A 24068-nucleotide genomic window follows, 5' to 3' on the forward strand; every position below is an offset into this window, starting at 1 on the left:
GGAGCTAGCACTTCACAATGCAGCCATGGTCAGACTGGGGTGAGAGGCATACCTTTATACTTTTATACTTTGCCGCGACCTGGAGGGCCCAGCCGACACTGAATGCAACCGGTTATTCAGTGTAACTGGAGGAGTCATAGATGAACTTGAGTGTTTTACCATTGAGTGCTATTCTCATATCTATCAGTAGGTGGGGTATGAGAGCATTTTTAACAATGCAGGTGTCGCGGAGCGCTAATGCCTCACAGAGAGATTTAGACGCTTGTGACCTCTTCTACCACAGACTACTAAATCTCTCCGAAATGCCTTTTCACCAGCAACAAAGGGAATTGCACCACTTCAGAAAGGTCTTTCTCCAGCAGGCAACTTTGTGTGACCTCGGAAAGCCGAAGCAATGCGTAGGCCTTTCCATCAGTGATTCCTTTTGTTGCTGGTGGAAAGGGATTTTGGAGAGATTGGTCACCTGCAGTAGCAGAGATCTGTCGTGGGCAACTAAATCTCTGTGGGATATTGGCCTTAGGGCTGTGGCACACGGAGATTAGTTGCCCGCGACAAATCTCCCTTGTCGTGGGCGACTAATCTCCCCGAAATGCCATCCCACCGGCGAATATGTAAATCGCTGATGGGATGGCATATGCGGCGCCGCGATTTCCCCACAGAAGTTTCCTCTCATGGTCAGTGGGATGGCATTTCAGGGAGATAAGTCGCCTGCAACAAGGGAGATTTGTCGCGGGCGTCTAATCTCCCTGTGTTCCACAGCCCTTATCCTGTTACCATCCCATTGTTCTGCTGATAAGCTGCTGGGGGAAGGAAGTGGGGGGGTTACATTTCTCCAACTTGCAATGCATCAGCAAAGCGAGACTTGCATTTATTGGACCATAAGTAATATGGTTGAGGGCACCTGGGAAATCAAGAACATGTGACAATACCTTTAAGATGATTTATAAAATATTAGATTCTACATTCTGTGGGGTTAAACTCAGCGTCAAATGCTGTAGATTTATAGCAGGTTAGCACACAAAGAAACTTCTGAACAGAATAGCTCTTGTGGGTAGGGAGCTTGGAGGGGAGGCTGGAAATGGGGTATGGTTTATTGCTCCTTTACAACCCCTGTTGCTAGTTGTTTCATACTGCAAGGTACATCTATAATATGCATGATTTGTCAGTATATCTATATATAATATACAGTAGCTGCAGTTTGATCATTTCCCTAAGGCAGTGTTTTTCAACCTTTTTTGGGCAAAGGCACACTTGTTTCATGAAAAAAATCACGAGGCACACCACCATTAGAAAATGTTAAAAAATTTAACTCTGTGCCCAGCAGCAGTGCCCCCCTAGTACATTGGTGCCCAGCAGCAGTGCCCCCTAGTACATTGGTGCCCAGCATCAGTGCCCCCCTAGTACATTGGTGCCCTGCCTACGGCACACCAGGAACAGTGGTTGAAAAACGCTGGACTAAGGGACTGAACTGTAAAGTATATCCTTATAAATAGCTGGTTCCTACATCAGAATATTCCATACAAGGTGCATATTGTGCACATCATCTATGAAATAAAACAAAACCCAAAATGTCTTAGAAAACCTCTACTTAACAGATCTTTTCAGGATCTAGAGCAAACCATATGCTTGCCCTGTGAATGCCAATGCTTTTTTTTTTTTTTTTTTTTTTTTTAACTGTCTTGGTTTTACCACAGTATAATAATCCACATGGATATTTTATAATATAAATAACCATGGATGTAGTACAAGTCATTCTATGTTTTACCCCTTATTTTTTTGCCAGTGTGTGGATGGACAAAACTGTTGAGCATTACACACCCCATACATTTGTACACACACGGCTTAGGAATTTTTTACAGGATTAGTTGGACTCTACAGCCAGGTATACGACAAATGAATAGTTATATAAAAGATACTAATGATTTTTAAAGACCATACAAAGTATAGATTAACTATTGGATGACGTGCTCCTTGTTACCATGGATGTAACACGGATAGAATGCTGGCTACAGGATCGGGTACAGTGGGTGGTTGTTAATGGTACATTCTCTACTTGGAATAAAGTTCTCAGTGGGGTCCCTCAGGGTTCTGTACTGGGTCCACTTTTGTTTAACTTGTTCATAAATGACTTAGGGGAGGGTATTATAAGTAATGTATCAGTGTTTGCAGATGACACAAAACTCTGCAGACCAGTCAATTCTATCCAGGATGTGGCATCCTTGCAGCAGGATCTTGACCAACTGGCAATCTGGGCGTCTAAGTGGCAGATGAGATTTAATGTGAATAAATGTAAGGTCATGCACCTGGGATGTAAAAATATGCATGCCAATTATACCCTTAATGGGACTGCACTAGGCAAATCCATAATGGAGAAGGACCTCGGAGTCCCTGTAGATAATAAACTTGGCTGTAGCAAGCAATGCCAGGCAGCAGCTGCAAGGGCAAACAAGGTTTTGAGCTGTATTAAAAGGGGTATAGATTCACAGGAGGAGGGGGTTATTCTTCCCCTTTACAGAGCGCTGGTAAGGCCCGATCTAGAATATGCTGTTCCGTTCTGGTCTCCAGTGACATGATTGAGTTAGAGAGGGTCCAGAGAAGGGCAACTAAGTTGGTAAAGGGTATGGAAAGTCTCAGTTATGAAGAAAGACATTGGGTCCGTTTACGCTGGAGAAGAGGTGCTTAAGAGGTGACATGATAACTATGTATAAATATATAAGGGGATCATATAATAACCTTTCTAATGTTTTATTTACCAGTAGGTCCTTCCAACGGACATGAGGGCACCCACTCCGTTTAGAAGAAGGGTTTAAATATTCGGAAAGGATTTTTTACTGTGAGAGCTGTGAAGTTGTGGAATTCCCTCCCCGAATCAGTCGTGCTGGCTGATACATTATATAACGTTAAGAAGGGGCTGGATGGATTCTTAGCAAGTGAGGGAATACAGGGTTATGGGAGATAGCTCTTAGTACAAGTTGATCCAGGGACTGGTCCGATTGCCATCTTGTAGTCAGGAAGGAATTTTTTCCCACTGCGGCAAATTAGAAAGGCATCAGATGGGGTTTTTGTTTTTTTTTTTTTTGCCTTCCTCTTGATCAACTAGTAGTTAGGCAGGTTATATATAGGCATTATGGAATGTCATGGACGTATGTCTTTTTTCAACCCAACTTACTATGTTACTATGATGTACAGAGACTCTATACCTCTTTCCGCACGTATAAGCAGGTATAGAGGCCGTGAAGAAATTATTGCTGAACAACTCTAATTATGAGGGACCTCCTATTGAAGGTATACTGTCCTGAGGTTCATTCTATATAGAAATTATTTTAAGTTTGAGTGTGAATATTACATTCAGTGCACAGGGACAGCATTGGGTTCTAGTGTTGTGCTTATACAGTATGCATGACTATGAAGTGCACCACATTCTTGGCCATCCCCTATTTAGACGGTATGGAGCCCTTTATAGGCATTTCATAGACAATCTGTTCTTTTGTATGGATTGGGACAGTTGTAAACCTAGCAAGACAAGGCCGTCCACCTAAATTAACAGGCCGAACAAGGAGAGCACTGATCAGAAATGCAGCCAAGAGGCCCATGGTGACTCTGGGGGAGCTGCAGAGATCTACAGCTCAGGTGGGGGAATCTGTCCATAGGACAACTATTAGTCGTGCACTGCACAAAGTTGGCCTTTATGGAAGAGTGGCAAGAAGAAAGCCATTGTTAACAGAAAACCATAAGAAGTCCCGTTTTCAGTTTGCCACAAGCCATGTGGGGGACACAGCAAACATGTGGAAGAAGGTGCTCTGGTCAGATGAGACCAAAATGGAACTTTTTGGCCAAAATGCAAAACGCTATGTGTGGCGGAAAACTAACACTGCACATCACTCTGAACACACCATCCCCACTGTCCAATATGGTGGTGGCAGCATCATGCTCTGGGGGTGCTTCTCTTCAGCAGGGACAGGGAAGCTGGTCAGAGTTGATGTGAAGATGGATGGAGCCAAATACAGGGCAATCTTGGAAGAAAACCTCTTGGAGTCTGCAAAAGACTTGAAACTGGGGCAGAGGTTCACCTTCCAGCAGGACAACAACCCTAAACATAAAGCCAGGGCAACAATGGAATGGTTTAAAACAAAACATATCCATGTGTTAGAATGGCCCAGTCAAAGTCCAGATCTAAATCCAATCGAGAATCTGTGGCAAGATCTGAAAACTGCTGTTCACAAACGCTGTCCATCTAATCTGACTGAGCTGGAGCTGTTTTGCAAAGAAGAATGGGCAAGGATTTCAGTCTCTAGATGTGCAAAGCTGGTAGAGACATACCCTAAAAGACTGCAGCTGGAATTGCAGCAAAAGGTGGTTCTACAAAGTATTGACTCAGGGGGCTGAATAATTACGCACACCCCACTTTGCAGTTATTTATTTGTAAAAAATGTTTGGAATCATGTATGATTTTCGTTCCACTTCTCACATGTACACCACTTTGTATTGGTCTTTCACGTGGAATTCCAATAAAATTGATTCATGTTTGTGGCTGTAATGTGACAAAATGTGGAAAAGTTCAAGGGGGCAGAATACTTTTGCAAGCCACTGTACCAAGGAAGGAAAGGGGTGGTGATTTGAATAAAATATTATTGCAACGAGAGGCCTTCTGAATCTTAGTTAGCGTGCGTGGCCCCATGGGACCTAAATGAGCAAGTCGTTTTATTGGTTAAATATGCTGTTTGATCACACAGAATCAAGGTAATCATAAATTCTGAACAAAAGGTGAAAAAGAAGAAAACATTTTTATTTTCTATTCTTTATATGTAGAATTTTTTCTAAAACATTTTAGGTTTTGTTTTATTTCATATATGATCTGCACAATATGCACCTAGTATGGAAACATGAGAATAATTTGGACTTAAAACAAGAAATTTGAATACATTCATCCTGACACCTAATGGTGAGAATTTAAGATTGCACTAAGTATACTTTGCATTGCAACACATTGGGTAAATTAATTGGTTGGTTGTATCTGATTTATACTGTAATGGCATTGGATAATGAGTCTTTGCAAATTATGATGTCACTCTAGTTTTTTTCAAATACAAATAAGTTTGTATTTTTCACTTGCACTATGTCCTTGATAAAGGTCCCAACAGGCTCCGAAACGTTGGATCGCACGGCAAATAAAGTGAAGGTATTGATGTGATTTGGTGTGCTGGTCCCTCTTATAGGCATGTACATGTTTTGATCTAGAACTCAATTATTGTTTTGGCTCAAAGTGGGGACGCACACATTTTAAATCATTGCCTTTGTCTCTGTAATTATAACATAGTATCATTTTTAAAAATTGTGAATTATTTGATTACAGTGGAGTCTATGGGAGCTTGCCGTCCTGTAATTTGGAGCTTTCTGGATAACAGTTGTCAATAAATTCCTTACCTGTACATGAAAGATGAGACAGATGCCTCTTGTAGGACCTACGAAACTTTAATTGTGAAGCAATTTGCTCCTTATTTTCTTTTATTACCTTCCTAATTAAAGGAAGACTAATCTAAAAAAAAAAAAAATTTAAAGGGGCAGTTCGCCCCTTTAATGTGACGTATATATTCTTTAGACAATTTGTAATTGTCTAAATTACAATTTCATTTTGTGTATTATTTGTGTTTTGAGTTATTTAGCTTATTATTAAGCAGCACTTTAGTTCAGAATTTCAGAAGCTATTTGGTTGATGCATTGATTTGAACACAAGCCTGGAATATGAATAAGTTTTTAGCTGTCTGGGTCTCCCCCATTTGAAAGCTGGAAAGAGTCAGAAGAAGACAAATAATTCAAAAACTACAAAAAAGAAAAAATGAAGGACAACTGAAGTTACTTTGAATTTACCCATTCTATAACATACTTAAAGTTCATTTAAAGATAAACCACCCCTTTAAGTATATCAGTTGTAATTAGCCAGTTGAAAGTATGGCTCTTTAATAAAAAGGAGATATTCTGGTTACAAATATTGGTTACACATTTAGAAGAAATGAGCCTCAGTTGTTTTCTTCGTCTATACATTAGAGTAATAATTCCCAACCAGTGGCTGGTGAGTAACTTGCCTACTTGCTCACCAACCCCTTGGATGTTGCTCCCAGTGGCTTCAAAGCAGGTAGTTATTTTTGAATTTCTGACTTGGAGGCATAAAGACCATCCCAGGGCATATTGTGTGTATGTGTCATTGGTGACATTGTCCATAGCAACAAATCCGCAACTAGGAATCAAAAGCAAAGATCTGATTGGTTGCTATGGGCAACATCTGCCAGTCCACATGGAGCTACCCAAATAACCAACAAAGGCCCTTACTGGTCACTCCCTAGGAACTTTTTTCACACTTGTATTACTCCCCCACTTTTTTTATATTGAAATCTTGATCAAGAGTAAAGAAAAAGTTGGGGACCCCTGCATTAAATCAAGCTACAAGACCAGTTCTGTAAAGGTGCTCATTGTTCAACTCAAACAAACAAGATGTCTAAATGGTAAGCATATTATGTGAATAAGGACCCAGGGCCTGGTTGAATATATCTTAGGTAGTTTGTTTGGTTTTAGCTAGGTCACAATTTCTAAGCTCATCTGTTATAGTATTAATGGACTGGTAGTTGATGTACTACCAATACTTAAAAAGGGATTATGATCTCTACCTGGCAATTATTAGCCTGTAAGTTTGACATCTGCTGTTGGCAAGCTATGTGTGTTCAGGAATCACTTTCATGATTATGGAGAATGGCATTATAATTAGTAATCAGCGTGGTTTAATGAAGGAGAGATCAATTTTAATAGCTATATGGTCTACTTGGATTTTGCCAAAGCCTTTGATACAGTGCCATTTGCCTTTTGGTTGGTTTCAGTAATGCTGTTTTCTATCCATGTACATAGGGTAGTTGTTCATAGTATATTACGTTCTTGGGACCACTTTTATTCAGTTTGATTATTAATTAATGCAGGGGAGAGACCAAACTATGCAGGCCAATACTTGTGGATAAAAAACCTAACTGTAGAAAGCAATGCCAGTCAGCAGGAGGGTGGACAAGCAAGCTGTAATAAAAAGGACTATACATTTACAGGTAGAGAGGGTCATTCTTCTGCTTTAAAAAGCACTGGTATATAGTGCAGTTTTTTTACTCCAATACTCAAAACCTTAACTTAATGAAATAAAAACAAGTCTAACGAAAAGCAACTATGCTGTTTAGTGTATGCATCTACCTTCTGTTATGGCAGATGTACCAGTTAGGTTATCTGGAGTAGTGCAATGGAAGGGTTGTTCTTCTTAACAAAAGAAAAGTCTAATCCCCACTCAGTTAAGGAGCCTAGTCCAAAAAAGCTGGTCAATGCTGTATCTGTAGTGTCAGATTGTATCTGGCAGGATTGTAGAGACACCTAAGGCTTACAACAGGAAATAAATGAAAAACTAAGCATGGCAAAATGTTTACCTCAACAGGAATGACTAAGCACCCAAAGGCAGCAATGAAAAAAAAATGTCACCACCTAATTAATAAATAACACAATTCCACCCATACTCAACACATCATCAAGTGTTTGACACCAAAAATAAATCTAGTGGGGCATGTGTTAACAGTTAGTAGGGCAGGAATGTATATATTATTGCACCAGATGCAGCCATCCTATTGTAGCTTCAAACTGCTAAGTTTATTAGATATTAAATGTCTGATTTCTTATGCTTTAGTGCCATCTAGTGGCTACAGCTGGCTACTCCTGGCAGGGAGTAATCACAGAAGAATCACTGAAGAATACAAATTAATGTATTCTGTGTACCAGAAATAGCTTCAGGTAAAACAAAGTTCACAGATATTAAACATTAAAATTATTGTACATCTTGATGTATTATCAATTATTATCATTATTGTCGCTCATTCTACAATTCAAGGGACAATTTTGGGTGCATGAGACCTGGTTAAACTATATTCATCAAAACTTTCTCAGCACTCCTAAAATATAAAAAGGCATAAATGCATGTAAAGATAAACAGTGAATTAACAACCCTACAGGCATTGAGGGAAAATACCTGCACTCAGTTGAGTGTACAAACATGCATAAGCCGACGCGCCCCATCAAGGCAGCGCCCATTGCATCAGTCCTAAACTAGTTTAAAAGCGATGCATCCACACCTTGCTATTTAACCCTCTTAAATGCTGAGCTATTGGGCAGTCCTTAAAGGGGTGGGAATAATGGGAGAGCTAACATTAAAAGAAGCAACCACCTCCATGTACTCTGTACACATTGGCTTATGCATGTTTGTACAAACAATGTGACCAAGTTTGTCTTGTTGTCAACTGACTGCAGGTATTTTCCCTCGACCCCTCTAGGGTTGTTAATTCACTGTTTTTCTTTACATGCATTTATGCCATTTTTTCAGTGCTGAGAAAGTCTTGATGTAGTTTAACCAGGTCTCATGCACCCAAAATTGTCCCTTGAATTGTAGAATGAGCGTATATATATATATATATATATATATATATATGGATTTTCAGTGGACTGCTGATTTATTTTTACTTTTAGTGGGTCCCTTACAGGCCCATGACATAAAGGCAGGGCCAAAAGGAGTGGGCCTATGATGCATCTGGGGGCAAAGCTGCTAAACCATCAGGTAAAGAAGAAGGAGAAGGTGGATACTATTACAAGAGGAAATTGTAGAAGCTAACTTTATGCTGTCATTGTTGCCCCTGTGGGGAGTAGAAACAAATTAAGGCTAGGTGCATGTGGTGCGTATACTCTGCTGATGTAAATACATTTCTCTCATCTTCGGTTCCATTCTGTACAAGAATACTGGTAAGCTATGTATTGTAGTGCCAAATATCACCTGCCATTAACAATATAAAAAAATCATATTGTTTCTCCTAACAATTGCACTGATTTTTCTCTCTTAAGCGAGGCACTGTTATATGCCTTGGACAAAGTTGGGTTTTCTGTACCAGTGCAGTAGGAGTGGCTGCTTACATAGAACTTTGGATCCATTACATTAAACCCTAAGATCGTAGCCGACTGCTAGTGATTTAATTTCTGAGAGTGAAACTGCAGGTGATCCTACTCACTCTGCAGATAGGATGCACCCAATATTCTTAGAAACTGCATCTGACTTGGGCTTTTGTACCGTGTGTGTGTTTGTGTTACAACAAAAACCATAGATTGTAATCTCCACTCCAGGGACTAATGTAGATGAATAATCTACAGTGAATTTAAATATGTTTTACTAAATAAATCAAGGATAATAATAAATGAGGGGTTTATCTTAAAGTGGACCTGTCACCCAGACATAAAAAGCTGTATAATAAAAGTCCTTTTTAAATTAAACATGAAACCAAAATTAATTTTTATATTGACACATCCAAACCCATTATAAATGCATTTAAAAATCCCAGCTGTCAATCATATATTGCTTGCCCCGCCTCTATGCCTTAGGCATAGAGGCGGGGCAGAAAATAACTTTAGCTTTCCATTCAGCACTTCCTAGATGTCACTGCACATCTCACTTTTCCCCTCCCTCCTCATCATCTAATTGTGTAGCCAGTGCATGGGCCTGGGCATCTGGTCCCCCATTCTGGCACATAAACAAGATTTTGGCATGATACAAGGTTTGCCTTCATAACAGTGTCCACAAAATGGCAGCTGCCTGCTTGCTGTGATTGAGTAATTCCAAGATAGAAAGAAACAAGATTTATATTATTTATATAGAGTAAGTAAAGTTTATTTTGCTCAACTAAGAATATAGAAAATAATTTGGAGTTATTTCTTAGGGTGACAGGTCCCCTTTAAGTCCCTTACCTTAGTCTCAATTGTAAAGGAAAACTAAACCTTTAGAATGAATACTTAACCAACAGATAATTTTGACCTATTAAAGAATCTTACCAAATTCCCATTTACATATTTTCTGTTCAGCCACCATTTTGCGATGTTTTTTTTGTGCCCAGAGATCACCTGACAGAAAATAATGCAGCTCTAACTGAAAAGGTTTTATTTATTTGATATAGTCTTTTACATATCAATTCTTTGGTGTCTATTTTTTTAGTGACCTGCAATGTTTAGGGGCATAGTTCATCTTTAAACTTCAGCAACATTTTGCTTTGCATTTTTTAATGAGTTTGGTTATAAAGACAACTTCTAAAGATAGAGGATCTATATTACATAATGCTTGGCACCTGGGGTTTTCTGCAGAAGACATCTTTCAATAGATTGAATCACCATACCTTACACTACTAACAGATCCCCACTTTATTGTGGAAACATTTATCTGTTGGCATGTCTATAGCTATTATAAGCTAGTATAAGTATTTTCAAGATTACATTTTTATTTGCGCTCTGTTAAGCTGGCCAAACACGGGCAGATCCGCTCGCTTGGCGAGGTCGCCAAGCGAGCGGATCTTCACCCGATATCCCCACCTACGGGTGGGCGATATCGGGTAGCAAGTATTTTTTTAAAAAAAATAATCCGATCGTTTGGCCCTGGGGCCAAACGATCGTATTACATTTGCAGCCATGGGGCAGTCGGTTCGGGGACGCATCAACGAGCTGATGCGGTCCCCAATCCGACTGGATTTTCTAACCTGCCCAATCGATATCTGGCCAATTTTAGGCCAGATATCGGTTGGCCAGGCCCCTCGTTTCTGCCCCTACACGGGCCGATAAGCTGCCGAGTCGGTCCCAGGGACCGATATCGGCAGCTTCTATCGGCCCGTGTATGGGGGCCTTTACCCTCTGCTTTTCAAACCACTAAAATTGGGTTGTTGTGCAGTTTAGAAGATACAGTATATGGGATAATAGCCAACAGTGACTTGAGGATTCCGGCAATTATGATAAAGGAGAAGGAACATTTGACACCCCCAGTGATTAGAATTGCTTACCTGATTCCACAGGTTTGTGCTCCTGTTTGCTTAAAACTGCACCGGCCCAGGGTATTTCTATAGGAGCTCATTCAACACATTCTTCTTTGGTCCACATTAGTACACAAATTTAGCAGCAGGTTGCGGTAGAAATGTATTGTTAATATAAATGAAGCGCTGTGTTCAAGATTTAAGGGCATTTAGAAAAAATGTTTTCTATTATTACTATAATTACTATTACAGGCTGTACAGGTATGGGTCCTGTTATCCAGAATGCTCGGGACCTGGGGTTTTCAAAATAAGGGATCTTTCCGTAATTTGGATCTCCATACCTTCCAATAAGGATTAATTATGTCATAGTTTGATTAAGTACAAGGTACTGTTTTATTATTACAGAGAAAAAGGAAATCATTTTTAAAAATTTAAATTGATTGATTAAAATGTCTATGCATGATGGCCTTTCCGTAATTCTCAATTTTCTGTATAACAGGTTTCTAGATAACAGATCCCATACCTTTTTTTTTACTCCATAGATGCCACAAAGGAATATAGCATAAACATGCCGAATATAACTATCCCTAACTATCTCTATCTGTATGGTATATTTATAGGGACAAAATGATAAAACAATTTACATAGTTCATTAGTTGTAGTAAACTTAAAGAGTACAGAGATAATGAAAAAAAAAATTAGATTTGCTTTATTGGATCTATTTATTAACCATCAATGCTCTGTAATAAAACAAAATTATTATATGAAAAGATAGATATCATAAATAAAATGGAGGAATTCTATGAGAAATGTTGACAATATGTACATAAATATAAAAAGCACTCTATTTTATTATTATGTTACATTATCTAACTTTATTTAACTTTATTTAACTATCTAAGACATATTATAGAAAGGAATGTGTATTTTTATATTATATATATATATATATATATATATATATATATATATATATATATATAATATAAAGCAAAAAAGTGTCAGCACTCACAGGATTTAAATTATTTGAAAAAAAGTAAATTTTATTACAAAATATGAAAAAGGAACATTACAGACCTCAACTTTTCAGTCCCCCACAGGGACTTTTGTCAGGCAGCAGAGAAAAGACTGCTGCTGGTTGCATCTCCACTGGGAGATTTTAATCTCCCGCCTGTCTAGTCGCTAGCATCCAGTCGCTAGCATCCAGTCGCTAGCATTCAGTCGCTAGCAGTAGAAGGAAAGGTCAAGAGGAGAAGCAGCAGTGGGAGGGCATGCAAGTGGGCCCTGTGGCCTAGGTGCACTGACTGTGTTAGGCTAACAGCACCCAGGGGCCAGAATGGATAATTCTGTGCATGTTTACTTGGTGTTTTGCAATCTAAAATATTTCTGGAATGATGCATTAAAAACATTATTTTGTACTATTGTAGGTTTTTGTTCATTACAAGTTAAGAAACTACATAAAACTATACATATTTTAGTGTTTTCACGCTTTATGTTTATTGTTGTGACCCTTTCTTGACACATTCTTTTAGAACAGGATCACACTCCCACATAGCATACACAGCATATACATTACCTAGCTAAAGGGGATCAGGAAAACATAGCAAGTCTGTAGAATTGGTGGGAAAGGAATTTAACAGTGCAGCAGTGCCTCCACCTAGTGGGCATTAAGGGTTACAGCTCAAAGGATCCCACAAGGAACCAAATACACAGAACCTGCAACAGTAATTACCTTCTTTTACTCCCACACTTCTTCCTGAATACAGAGCTGTATTATTTCCTGCTGAGGAAGCACACAAAATGGTGGCTTAAGGTAAAAGATATAAAAGGGCATTATGAAAGGGGTTGTTATACTAAAAGTTAATTTAGAGGTTAAGTATGGTGTAGAAAGTGCTATTTTGCAATTGAACTTCATTTTTTTTTATCTGCAGTTTTTGAATAATTTACCGTTTTGTTTAGAAGCTCCCCAGTTCGGAATTTTGGCAGCTACCTGGTTGCTAGGGTCCAATATAATCTAGCAACTTGCCAATGGTATAAAAAAGAGACAGGAATATAAATACAGGAAGTATGAGGGCTCTTCTCACTCTGCTGGGCAGTGTTTATTTAAGAGGATGCCAGAACAGTTACCTGTAGGGGACAAGCTATCTGACATAATGGACCATTCCTTTTTAGGCCCAAGAGTGCTACCCTGGTATAGAGACTGGGAGGAGGTTGGGTGAGTATCTGCTGGTGGTAAGTCCACCAGGAGGACATTAGAGCACCTGTTGTTATGGTATTCATTCATATTCTTTCTACAACATCCTGCACTATGCTACTTATGTACAGTTATTCAGTGCTCATTTGAGCTGTATTTATTTTTGAGCTGTATGTTATTTTCCTGTATTGTCTGCACCTCATCACTATGGTACTATTGCGGGATTTTGCGGTAGTGCAGCCTTCCATCAAGGTGTTTGTTGTATATCGATAAATTATTATATGTTATATAACTGTGAATATAGTGGTGATGCATTACTGTTATTAGATGACTTTTCTAGGGATCATATTATATAATTCTGCCATAGGTCTATCTGGATTTATCCAATACATTGTGTTTCTACATTAACTTGTTAGTATGTTGAATTAATAATCTATCTTTACAGCAGGTTTAACCAAGGCTTCATCGCTCAAAAACTGTAAGTATGTAATTTTATTATCTGGGCCTTTTATAGTGCCACAAATATAATCCTAGTCAAAAAGTTGTGAGTATCTTATGGGACTGTTGTGACACTCTTCATTGTCTGTTTCTGTATTGCCATATCAGTTTTCTGTGTATTTTTTTCAGGAGGAAATGATTCTACTGTTGCCTTCTACAATTACAGTGTGGTCTCTTTTCTAGGGAATATTGTTGTTAGTGATTATTTTCCATTACTATATAACTTAACTGCTGCTGAAGCTATCCATAGCATTAAAGTTGCCCTATGGAGTAACTGCTCTAGTTAGGGGGGTACAATGGCCTGTTTAACCCTTTTCTTACTGCACTTCTGCAGAACTTGATTAACCTGTGTTTTCTTGGCTGTTTACCTGTATTTGGAATCCAGTAGCCAGGGCCCCTTTGCATGAAAGGTACTGAGAACTCGGATTTACAGTGCAGTACCTCTACCTACTGGGCACTGAGAAGTACACCTCAGGGGAATTCCACCAAATAAATCAAACACAGGTTTGCAGAAACAAAAATAAACTTTATATAAAGATAATTAAAGCATGAAACAGTATTTGTTGTAACCCCTGGGGACACAAGGGTCTCTCTAAATCCTAACACTGTCTCTCAAAGTGCCACAGGCCCACACTCTACTCCAGGTGGATAAATCAATTGCTTAGTTCAGTACCCGGCAAAGTGTCCCTTCCTCAAGAGATCTTTTAACCCCAGGTAGCACTACCTGCCCCAAAGTACCTCTCCCTTTGGATAAGGCAGTTGCTCCCACTTAGCAGGCTCACAAGAAATACCTGTCCTTATAGAGGGGACCCACATGGACAGCAACAGGCATCCACAGCAGCTGAACAAGATAAAGAACACGCTTTCTCTTCAGGGCTGGACCTCAAAGCTGTCCCAAGTTAAGCACACCACAGCTTCTCTGGTTTCTAGCAGTTCTTTCACTTCTTTGCTGCTCTCTGTTTCTCTGGATCCGGCTCTGGCTGGCTGCTGCAGCAGGGAACCCTTTATAACCTCTGCTGGCCCACCCCTTGGTTTTGGCTCCAAAGCATTCTCCCCTTTTTCCAGAAGTGCCCTGGGGCTCCCCGTCAATCGGATTTCTCTCCAGTCTTAATCACGTTGGTAATGTCACAGACAGAAAAACAGGTATAAGGGTTCCCTGATCTCCTACAACTCCTACATGTGAATGTAGCTGTTATTATCTCCCTATGTGTGTAGCTTTTGTACATCCCATTGTTGCCCACTGCCATATGAAGGAACTGGAAAAGGAAAATCAAATCATATTTAATGAGATTTTCTTTTCCTGGACTGTAGCATGGCAGTGGGCACAGACTTCCTGACCCAAGTGGGGAAAGCTCTCTGCTTACAGTCAATAAGATGCTTTCGGGGAGGAGCAAAATCTATTGAGTGCTTTGTTAATTTTCGACATGTGACAGAGGATTAACCCACTGTTGCTTACTGCCATGCTACAGTCTAGGAAAAGAAAATATTGGTAAGCATGATTTTTCTATATCCACGGCAGCTGAGCAATGAAACACCCACTCCTTTAACCCCGCCACTCCCCAAGGAATTCACAGACAAGGATGAGATTGCTAAACTGTCAGCCCATACAGTATGGACTGTTTTATGTGACATATTTTTATAGAGACATATCATTTCCTTTTAACACAGCAGCATCTAAGCCTGAATTTAAAGGGTTAGGATATACACATTAGAACTGCTTTCAGGTAACCTATTTTTTCTCCCATGTAACTGGAGAAGTCACAAGTTGGACTTGGATTTCTTACTATTGAGTGCTGTTCTGATATCTACTGGGAGCTGCTATCTTGCTACCTTCCCATTGTTCTGCTGATTGTCTGCTGGGAGGTGGGGGTGATATCACTCCAACTTGGAACTCAGTAAATTGTGACTAAAGTTTATCAGAGCACAGGTCACATTACTGTGGCACCCTGGGAAATGAAGAATATGGCTAGCCCCTTGTGAAATTTCAAAATTAAATATTAAAAAATCTGTTTTGAAAAGCAGATTTCAATGCAGGATTCTGCTGGAGAAGCTCTTAACTAATGTGTTTGGAAAAAGCATGTTTTCCCATGACAGTATTCCTTTAAGATCTATTCCTATCCAGTGGATTAGCATATAAAGTATGGGGTTCTGTTTGTCCCAAGTACATTTTGTCTGAACAAAATCTGAGTAAAATGCATTTTTTTTTTTATTTATCTCCTCATGCCCAAAGACAATACCTCCTTATATTTGGCAGCATGAGATAACTGTTACATCTTACACTTTGACATGAAGGCAGAATTGAAAGCAACTTCTGCTGTAATGGGATGCGGTTTAGTATATGAGCCATGGAATGGCTACTTCTACCTTGCAGAATGGTACAGAAAGCAGTGCGTGTATAGAGGACCTCCAGTCTGGCTCCATGGGTCATAACAACATAGACCAGGCATAACATGAGCATTGTGAAGCACTTATTGACACAAAGTATTGTAAGCCCCCCATGGCTTTATCTTAGTAACAACTGCCTGCATTATTATCACCAAAGACTACAGGACAGTAATTTTTCTGCATACCATTTTATGGATCAGACCAACCTTTAAGGGTGATGGCACATGCAGACAAAACATCATCTAGCATCATGAATTTGCCCAAAGTTTCCTAGCAAGAATCTGTGGAAAGCCAAAGTGCCACAAAGCCTTGCCTGCAGTAGATTTAGTAGATGTAGTAGATTTATCACAGGCAAAACAATGTCCCCTTGCCATAAGCCTAATGGCTTGAGCTTATAAAATTTTCAGCACAACTATGTCTGATTCATGCCAAAGGGCAAGCCCAACTACATCAATTTTGAGGCATCATGCAACTGCCCCTGCAAATAACAACCGAGCTAGAATTTGGGAAAAAATCTGCATTGTGGGTAGAAAACATCTATTGCGCTTGGAAGTGCACTTTGTACACTGCATCCACAGTAAGTTAATAAAACCTACGTTGTCTGAATGTTGCAGTAGTCAGTAAATGACATCAGGAGAGCATGAACTAGATTTTGGTGATACAGACATTTAATTGGATGTTATGAAAGTTAGAAGGGAAAAATAAATCAATTTCTGTCTTAGGTTTAATTTAAAGGGGCACTTCACATTTGCCTGCTTCTTCTGCCCCTCCTCAATCAAATGGTCACAATTTTATTGTTACTTTTAATTACTGATCTTTCTGTTTAGGCTCACTTTTATTCATATTCCAGTTTCTCATTCAAACCACTGTCTAGTTAATACGCTACACACTCCACAAATTGGAGTGCTGCTGAACAAAATAAACATGAAACTTGTCTTAGAAAACCATTGTCTACACCATTTAACAGGCAACCCAAGTAGAAATGGCTGACAAACAAGAAACCTGAGTTAACTAATCTGGGTTGAGAAATAAACTGGAGTATTATCAGCAGTGTTATTGGAAAACATAAACTCATTAGTTGAAAAAGTTTTACAAAAAATGGGTGTAAGGCTTTGAGGGTCCCTAACAGAGCAAGGTAAAGGTGATAAGTAGCAAAACCAGAGAAAGGCAGAGCCACAAAAATTAAAAGAATGAAGGCACTAGAGGAAAGGATGGTGATCCACTAGCCTCAATTAAGGGGGATTGTAATAAAAATCGCAAGCTCTGTGTAAAATGGCATTTTTTCCAATGTTTAGTGGTGCTCGCAATGTAACACTGTTCTCTTTACATTTATTACATTGCAAATGTTTAACACCTGCTTGAATATGAATATATGTGAAATACCGTCCCTAAATCAGTCATACTGGCTGACACATTAGAAAGCTTCACAAAGGAGTTGGATGGCTTTTTAGCAAGTGAGGGAATACAGGGTTATGGGAGATAGCTCTTACTACAAGTTGATCCAGGGACTGGTCCGATTGCCATCTTGGAGTCAGGAAGGAATTTTTTCCCCACTGCAGCAAATTAGAGAGGCTTCAGATTGCTAGTTGATCCAGAGGAAGGAAAAAACAGTTAGGCAGGTTATATATAGGCATATAATGTTGAATTTGATGGACGTATGTCGTTTTATAATGTAACTTAATTATTTCTTGTCAGATGATCACAAAATGATGGCTCAAGGTAAAAGATGTAAATACAATATTTACTGATATATACAGTCATGGCCAAAATTGTTGGCACCCAAGAAATTTTTCCAGAAAATCAAGTATTTCTCACAGAAAAATATTACAGTAACACATGTTTTGCTATACAAATGTTTATTCCCTTTGTGTGTATTGGAACAGAACAAAAAAGGGAGGAAAAAAAGCAAAATGGACATAATGTCACACAAAACTCCAAAAATGGGCTGGACAAAATTATTGTCACTCTTTCAAAATTGTTAATAAATAAGATTGTTTCAAACATGTGATGCTCACCTGGGGCAAGTAACAGGTGTGGGCAATATAAAAATCACACCTGAAAGCAGATAAAAAGGAGAGAAGTTCACTTAGGGGCACATTTACTAATCCACGAACGCTCCGAAGGCGTCCAAATGCGTTTTTTTCGTAATGATCGGTATTTTGCGATTTTTCCGTAAATTGTCACGACTTTTTCGTAGCCGTTACGACTTTTTCGTAGCCATTACAAAAGTTTCAGATTCATTCAAGCTTCAGTAACGTGAGTTTCCTTGGGCCAGGTTGGAGCTGCAGAGTGCCATTGAGTCCTATGGGAGGCTTCCAAAATCATGCAAAGTCTGAAAGTTTTGCCCGCCGTTTACGAGCACTCAATACAAAAAGCCGCAACAATATACGATCAAATCGTAACGGCTACGAAAAAGTCGCGACAATTCACGCAAGTCGTAATGGTGACAAAAAAAATTTGCAAAAAATACGAAAAAGTCGCAAAATGTTTGTTTTCCAATCCGAATTTTTCCCATTCGGATTCGTGGATTAGTAAATCAGCCCCTTAGTCTTTGCATTGTGTGTCTTTGTGTGCCACACTAAGCATGGGCAACAGAAAGAGGAGAAGAGAACTGTCTGAGGACTTGAAAACCAAAATTGTGGAAAAATATCAACAATCTCAAGGTTACAAGTTCATCTCCAGAGATCTAGATTTGCCTTTGTCCACAGTGCGCAACATTATCAAGACGTTCGCAACCCATGGCACTGTAGCTAATCTTCCTGGGCGTGGTTGGAAGAGAAACATTGATGAAATGTTGCAACGCAGGATAGTCTGGACGGTGAGGCAAAACTCAGGTTTATTTAGGGCCAATTCTTCCCAACAGAAACATAAGTTCATAAACAGTTCAGTGTTATGATATGTCCCTTCTTCAGGCCTCTCACCTTCCAGGGTTAGTTCCACACTCTGGAACACTCAGGCTTCACCTCAAGCCTTGCTGAGCCCTCTCAGCACTCATCCATTGGGTCATAACTCCCTCTGCTCCCTGCAGTGGCAGGAGGCACCCCCAGCTCCTCTGGGAGTTCCTGACACAGGCAGCCCTTTTATTGGCTGCTCACCTGCAGCCTAATCAGGCAGCTCCCTACAGCTGGCCAAATCAAAACCTTAAAGGGAGATTTGAAACCATGTGAACTGATTTACTGGTCAAGAGAGGAAGTATGCCAAGAGAATACTGAGAGCCTAGAACAGAGCTTTGAGGAACCCCAACAAATAAGGGTAAGGGAGTAGATGATACTATATTGTAGAAAGAGCTATTTGAAAGATAATTTGAAAACCAGGACTGTCTAGTGTCATGAAGGCCAAGAGATGAGTTGCTGGAGGAAGACAATATGATCAATGGTGTTAAAAGCTACTGAGGAGTTTTGAAGTATTAGTAATAAAAAGAGTTTTGGCTTTTGCTAATAACAGGTCATTAGTTAGCCATGTTTGAGCTTTTTTTGTGGAATGTTGTGAGTTATAAGTCCAAATCGTAGGCGGTTAAGCAAGTTGTAGTATGAAATTAAAGGTCAGTTAATTGAATAATAATAATTGGTAAAGTAGTTTAGAATTAAAGGGAAGCAGAGAAATAGGATGGAGGTTTCCAAGATTATGATTAATATAAGGACAGTAGATGTTTAAGATGTAAATCAGAGATGGAAAATATCTATATTCTGTATAATATGGTATGTGAGTGTATGGGAAGGTTGACTGCTATTTTGAACTGAAATGTGAGCAAATTGTGAAAAAGGATGAGTAGTCAAGTTTGAAAATGAACAGAATCTGGTGAATCAAGGGATCAAGGGAGTTACCACCACAGTGAGAGGTGGAATAAGCTAAAGGAAAATGTGCCTTTAAGTTACAGAAATGTGAGCAGACTAAACAACTGGATCGTGTATGTATGTATGTATGTATGTATGTATGTATGTATGTATGTATAACTTTATTTATAAAGTGCCACAAGGGTAAGCAGCGCTGTACAATCTTACAAAATACAAAATTACACACAGGGAGGACAAGTGATATAATAAATAAATACTATATATATATATATATATATAAATGCACAGAGAATAAGTGCCATATGGTATGAGACACAGTAGGAAGGAGGTCCTTGCCCCGCAGAACTTACAATCTAATCTAATCTCTGATGTGTATCTTCCATAGCCATCCTTTTACTGCCTATGTTCCCTCCTGAGACCAGGGTCTGCAACACTAAATTCAAGGGCCTACATTTCTACATTTGAACTCAGTTTGTTCTTGGCTTCTGCCTGTTTTCTGGACTTGTTTGTACTGTGTTGCCTGACCTTGGTCGTTCTAGCACTCTAACACATTAATGAGCCCTGTATCCAGCCTTGTAGTTATGTGGTGAATTGTAAGAGACAACTCGTCCAGTCAGGATCAACATACTTTACCAATATGCTTTTATTGGTCTGTTGGGATCTTGCACATGTGCGTATTGGTAAAGCACCATGTTGTTTGATTAGTTTACCCTACTATTACTTTCTCAGCGATAGACATAAGCAGATGTTTTGAACAGTAAACAATTTCAAGCAACTTTGCAATATACATCAATTAAATAAATATGCTGGCTTTTCATGATTTTTAATGTAATAACATGGTTTGGACCAGTTACCTAAGCCTAGCCCCCTGTTCTCCTGCTGATCTGGATGACTAATTTAAGCCTCAAAAATGTAATAGTAATCAACTGTCCTCAGCCTGCTTCCATCAAACCCCACAATACCCTGCGCATGTCATATCAATAAGTGCAATGCACTGTGGGTTATGTAGTTCCTGCATGCTGTCTGTAAGCTGTGGAGTTGTTACATCACTGTTTTAATGTTTCATTTTCTTATGCCTGAACCTATATATTTTCATTCATACATATAATTTTTAATTTTAATGAACATGACCATAAATGGGGCTCCATAAACTATAAGTAAAAATTCATATACGAGGGCAGCATTAGCCAGTCAGGAAACAGATAATAATGTTTAGTCCTGTTTGGGTGATTTGACTCTAGGACAGGCCTTTTAATAAACTTGGTGATCGAAAACTACTGTACAACCAATACTTAAAGGGATAATGTCACAGTAAAACATGTTTAAACCGCATCAGTTAATAGATCTTCAGCAAAATCCTGCACTGAAATCATTTTTTTTTTTTTTAAAAGCAGATTTTTTAATATTAAATTTTACATAGGTCTAGCCATATTCTTCATTTCCCAGGATGCCACAATCATGTGACTTTAGCTCTTATAAACTTCAGTCACTTTTTACTGCTGTGCTGCAAGTTGGAGTGATATGAGCCCCCTCCCTTCCCCCAAGCAGCTGATCAGCAGAACAATACTATAACAGATATGAGAGTAATAAAAAAAAAAAACTCTAGAAAACTCCAGAAAAAAAAAAAGTCCAGCTCATGACTCCTCAAGTTACATGGATTAGGAGAAACAATAGTTTATCTGAAAGCAGTTCTATTGTGTAGGACATATCCAAAAAAAATGATTCCAAGCAACTTTCCAATGTGAATTTACTGAAAATTTTTAGTGCTTTAAAAGTTAAGCACATCTGCCTTTTAAAAGTTATTTGTAAATGTAATTGCTATAGAAAGCAGCATTTGCTAAACTCCTGGTTGTTACTTTTGAAACAATGTTGCACATGTCAGTCTCCTTCTGCAATGTGCAATGTTGCACATGTCAGTCTGCTGCCCTGTGTTGCATTGTTTCAACAGTCAGAGCCACCAGGGCAGAGAATACAAAACACTACTTCTAACAGCAATTATATATTGCTGTTACAAATTTGTAATTAATGTATATTGCAAAGTTGCTGCTTAGAATTATGTTTTTATTAGGAGAAAAAATATTTTAGGTTGACTTGTCCTTCATTCTTGCTGCATTCGATTTCTTAGTCTCTGTTGTAGATATACATGTGAACAGTTAAGTGACATCATATGAAACCATTGTTTCTTCCGCTTCTAGTTTAACTCCATGAATCTTGGTGACAATGCGCCATTGTGATTAAATTAGTGGAAGAGTTTATATGTTGAGGACTTCCCATACCAGTCAGTTGAACTGAAGAAGCTGCTTGGATGAGTAGTGAAACATCTTCAATGATTTACCCTCGATTCCTTTGTAACATATCAGACTTTTAGAAGCCTTGCAATTTGATTTACCTTTGATGGCTGACCACATCTGGTTAGGGTAACAATGGTTCTGAATTTCCTTCATTTGTACACAAACTGACTGTTGATTGGTGGAGTCCAAACTCTTTAGAGATAGTCTTGTAACCTTTTCCAGCTTTATGGGCATCAACAACTTTGTTTGAGCCATAAAACATATCCACAAATGTGTGATCAGGCTTTGCTGGATCCCAGTTCTTTACATAAAACAGGGTCTTTCACTCACACCAGATTGTCATCCCATTGACTAAAAACACCAGACTAATTTCACCTTCAAATTTTATGATAATACTAAGGATTCACTTACTTTTGGAACACGCAGATATGTTATTGGATCTTTTTTTTTTTTTTTCCAATAAATACATTACCAAATATCATACTTTTTGTTGCGTTTAACTAGGTTTTCTTTATCTACTTGTTTGAAAATCAGATGTTTTAGGTCACATTCATATAAAAATATAGAGAATTTGAAAGGGTTCACAAAATGTCAAGCACTGCTGTAATCACATGAATTTAATAGCTCACATTTCACCTATGCCATTTGCCAAAATAACCATTTTGGTTCTTCCTAGATTTAATGCTTACACAAAGTTAGTGGAGTGGGCAGCTGGCAAACCTTCTACATTGGGACATGAAAGGCACTTGGATGAGTAGTGGCCAGGTCAAAGCATGAGACCCAATCTACAAATAAAAGTCAATACTTTCTGCCAAAGGGGCAGGGTTTGGATAGATCCTGAGTTGCATGCACTGAGATCAGGGCAAGTTAAGGCAGATTTGGGGCATGGCCAGGCAGGTATATAGGGCACCCACCATTCCTCATGCACTTTCTTTAAAGGGATGGCTTAGAGACTTTAAGCATTTTTAATATTGTACATTTTTTTGGACAGGATCACAAACAAAATAAAATGAAGGCTAATTTGAAATTAAATGTGTTAAATGTGAACTACACCTTTAAAGCTTGGGTTGAATAAACATAAATCTATATCCACAATTAGCAACCACTGAAAAATCCTGTACAGGCCAGACAGCCAACTAGTTTAGCAGCACTTTCCAGCGCAACCATTTTTTCATTAATGGGCAAGGCTGTCATCCATTCTTCGCCTTTACTGTGTAAATCAGCGTTTTTCAACCACTGTTCCGCGGCACACTAGTTTGCCGCGAGATGTTGCCTGGTGTGCCGTAGGCAGGGCACCAATGTACTAGGGGGGCACTGCTCTTGGCACCAATGTACTAGGGGGGCACTGCTGCTGGGCACCAATGTACTAGGGGGGCACTGCTCTTGGCACCAATGTACTAGGGGGCACTGCTGCTGGGCACCAATGTACTAGGGGGGCACTGCTGCTGGGCACAGAGTTAAATTTTTTAACATTTTCTAATGGTGGTGTGCCTTGTGATTTTTTTCATGAAACAAGTGTGCCTTTGCCCAAAAAAGGTTGAAAAACACTGGTGTAAATTATCTAAATTTCCACATTTCACAGGGTTGCTGGTGCTTGTAGTATTTTTGGAAGTCTTGGGAGGGAAAACTATTCATTTACAAAAAAAAATATACATATGATATAAACAAGCCATCCCTGGCAAACAAAACTGCTGATGCAGGTCCAGGCCGGATGGGATTCATCCAAGGGTATTAAATGAGCTGAGCGCTGTGATTGCCAAACCTCTTTACTTAATTTTTCAGGATTCGTTGAGGTCTGGCATGGTGCCGAGAGACTGGCGGATTGCTAATGTGGTGCCGTTATTTAAAAAGGGATCCCATTCTCAGCCTGAAAACTATAGGCCTGTTAGTCTGACATCAGTAGTAGGAAAACTTTTGGAAGGGGTAATAAAGGATAGGGTACTTGAATACATTGCAGTTCACAATACTATTAGTTTGTGCCAGCATGGTTTTATGCGTAACAGATCTTGCCAGACTAATTTAGTCGCCTTTTATGAGGAGGTGAGTAGGAACCTCGATG

Source organism: Xenopus tropicalis, chromosome 5 (genome assembly GCF_000004195.4).
Source record: "Xenopus tropicalis strain Nigerian chromosome 5, UCB_Xtro_10.0, whole genome shotgun sequence".
NCBI lineage: Eukaryota > Metazoa > Chordata > Amphibia > Anura > Pipidae > Xenopus > Xenopus tropicalis.